General features: G+C 50.0%; 1 pseudogene; it reads left to right on the top strand.

Moving 5' to 3' along the window:
* Positions 1 to 1,331: 1,331 nt before the first annotated feature.
* Positions 1,332 to 2,314, top strand: LOC133084596 (polyadenylate-binding protein 2-like; annotated as a pseudogene).
* The last annotated feature ends 759 nt before the right edge of the window (positions 2,315 to 3,073 follow it).

Raw genomic sequence — 3,073 nt, forward strand, 5'->3', positions numbered from 1 at the left:
AATTGAGTGAGCCATTCAGGGGCCCATTGTTCTTCTGATCCTAACATATATTGGGTCCACACCCTATTACAATAGTATATCATGTCTTTCTTAGTCATAGGCTCATAGCTATGTTTTGCCCATTTATCTAATATATGCCCCAAAGGGCTATCCTTCAGGATAGATGGAGTATTTCCCTTTTTTATAAGTTTGATAACACCAAAACACGAAAGACGCAGACAAATTCCAACACAAAAGGCACAAACAAATTCTAGCATCAATGCACACAAAACCAAAAGAAAACCAAGACCAAAACCAACGAACTAGTTTCCAATGAACCAGCTCCGAAAATCAGGTAGAGTCCAACAACAATTCCCCTCTCCAACAGAGTACCCCAACCAAATTGGCTTGTCCTGTAAAGGAAAAGCCCAAATTGAGGGGGGAATATGTTTCCAGTGTGCACGCCAGAGCGACTTACCGTCCAAAATCAAAAGGAGTCCGTCGACTCCTAGAAGTTTGTTGGTTCCTTGCTTCAACTGCCAAGCGCTGGGGTAGCTGGTGTCGCTTCAGGGAGCTTCGAAGGGAAGATCCTCAAGACAAATGGACCTGGCAGCTGCTAGGGTCTTGCCCTAATATTCCTTGACTGGGGCCAGCTAGTCATAAGCCACAAGGCTCCTGGCTGGCTAAGCCAAATTTGTTACCGTGTCCAAGCTTGCTCTGCTCGCCGCACGACAGGCCAGTAGTAAATCAGAGACGAGGTGTTGAGGCAAAGAAGATGACTTTATTCAGAAAGCCGATAGACTGAGTAGATGGCAGGCTAGGGTCCCCAAAAACCATCTTATCAGGGTCTGGATGCCAGTTTCTTTTATAGAATCAGAGAGGGAGAGGCAGTGGGGAAGTAAAGTAAAAAGGGCCATCAGTCTTGCAAAACATCTCCTGGAAGGACCAGCCTCAGTGAGGGGATGTGTTAATTTCTTCTTTCTTGCAGCCATTCACAGGTGGGCAGGGTCAGATTGTCTCCCTGTGAGCTGAACAGAGGCACTTTAGTTTAACATTCTGGCAGAGGCAGCAGGGTTCCCTGAGGCACGCCTTTATGTATGATTATAATAACAAAAGCAACGAAAAGCAAAGGTTCAAGTCAAAGAAACAGATCCAACGTGGAGTCCAATTTAGCTCTTCCCTGTTACAATACCAAAAAAAGAGAAGTTATTTACAGCATGTAAATTGTAGCTGTAATTTAAAAGATATGTATAATTTGTGATCACTTTTAAAGACAAGTATTATATAAACCGGTATTGGCTCCTTCTAGTAAGTGTAGAATATTAGCTTATAAAACATTTTTTTGAGCGGCGATGACGGCGGCGGCGGTGGCGGCGGCGGCGGCAGCAGCAGCGGGGTCTGCGGGCGGTCGGGGCTCCGGGCCGGGGCGGCACCATCTTGTGCCCGGGGCCGGTGTGGAGGCCGGGGAGGGGGCCCCGGGGGGCGCAGGGGACTACGGGAACGGCTTGGAGTCTGAGGAACTGGAGCCTGAGGAGCTGCTGCTGGAGCCCGAGCCGGAGCCGGAGCCCGAGCCCGAAGAGGAGCCGCCCCGGCCCCGTGCACCCCCCCCAACCCCCGGGAGCTCCGGGCCCTGGGCCTGGCACGGGAGCCCCCGGCAGCCAGGAGGAGGAGGAGCCGGGGCTGGTCGAGGGTGACCCCGGGGGACGGCGCCATTGAGGACCCGGAGCTGGAAGCGATCAAAGCTCGAGTCAGGGAGAGGGAGGAAGAAGCTGAGAAGCTAAAGGAGCTACAGAACGAGGTAGAGAAGCAGATGAATATGAGTCCACCTCCAGGCAATGCTGGCCCAGTGATCATGTCCATTGAGGAGAAGATGGAGGCTGATGCCTGTTCCATCTATGTTGGCAATGTGGACTATGGTGCAACAGCAGAAGAGCTGGAAGCACACTTTAATGGCTGTGGTTCAGTCAACCGTGTTACTATACTATGTGACAAATTTAGTGGCCATCCCAAAGGGTTTGCATGTATAGAGTTCTCAGACAAAGAGCCAGTGAGGACTTCCTTGACCTTAGATGAGTCCCTATTTAGAGGAAGACAAATCAAGGTGATCCCAAAACGAACCAACAGACCAGGCATCAGCACAACAGACCAGAGGTTTCCCGCGAGCCCGATACCGTGCCCAGACCACCAACTACAAGAGTTCCCGCTCTCGATTCTACAGCGGTTTTAACAGCAGGCCCTGGGGTCGTGTCTACAGGGGTCGGGCTAGAGCGACATGATGGTATTCCCCTTACTTAAAAAAGTGTGTATTAGGAGGAGAGAGAGGAAAAAAAGAGGAAAGAAGGAGAAAAAAAAAGAATTAAAAAAAAAAAAGAAAAAACAGAAGATGACCTTGATGTTCTTTCCATATTTTTTTTTAAAAAAAGATATACTGTGGAAGGGGGGAGAATCCCATAACTAACTGCTGAGGAGGGACCTGCTTTGGGGAGTAAGGGAAGGCCCAGGGAGTGGGGCAGGGGGCTGCTCATTCACGCTGGGAATTCGCCATGGACACATCTCAACCGCGCAAGCTGCTCCCCCTGTCTCCCTGTCCCCCTTTGCCCCCTTGTGGGCTGCTCAAGGGTAGGTGGGCATGGGTGGTAGGAGGGGTTTTTTTACCCAGGGCTCTGCAAGGACACCAAACTGTTCTGTTACCTTCCCTCCATCTTCTCCCTAGCTTTCACAGTCCCCTCCTGCCTGTTCCTGTCCTGCCAGGTCTACCACCCACCCCACCCCTCTTTTCTGGCTCCCTGCCCCTCCAGATTGCCTGGTGATCTATTTTGTTTCCTTTTGTGTTTCTTTTTCTGTTTTGAGTGTCTTTCTTTGCAGATTTCTGTAGCTGGAAGATCTCCGATCCACTCCCAGCGGCTCCAGTGTAAATTCCCCTTTCCCCTGGGGAAATGCACTACCTTGTTTTGGGGGGTTTTGGGGTGTTTTTTGTTTTTCAGTTTTTTGTTTTGTTTTGTTTTCCTTTGCCTTTTTTTCCCTTTTATTTGGAGGGAATGGGAGGACGTGGGGACAGGGAGGTGGGAGGTGGATTTTGTTTATTTTTTAGCTC

Source organism: Eubalaena glacialis, chromosome 2, assembly GCF_028564815.1.
Source record: "Eubalaena glacialis isolate mEubGla1 chromosome 2, mEubGla1.1.hap2.+ XY, whole genome shotgun sequence".
Classification (NCBI taxonomy): domain Eukaryota; kingdom Metazoa; phylum Chordata; class Mammalia; order Artiodactyla; family Balaenidae; genus Eubalaena; species Eubalaena glacialis.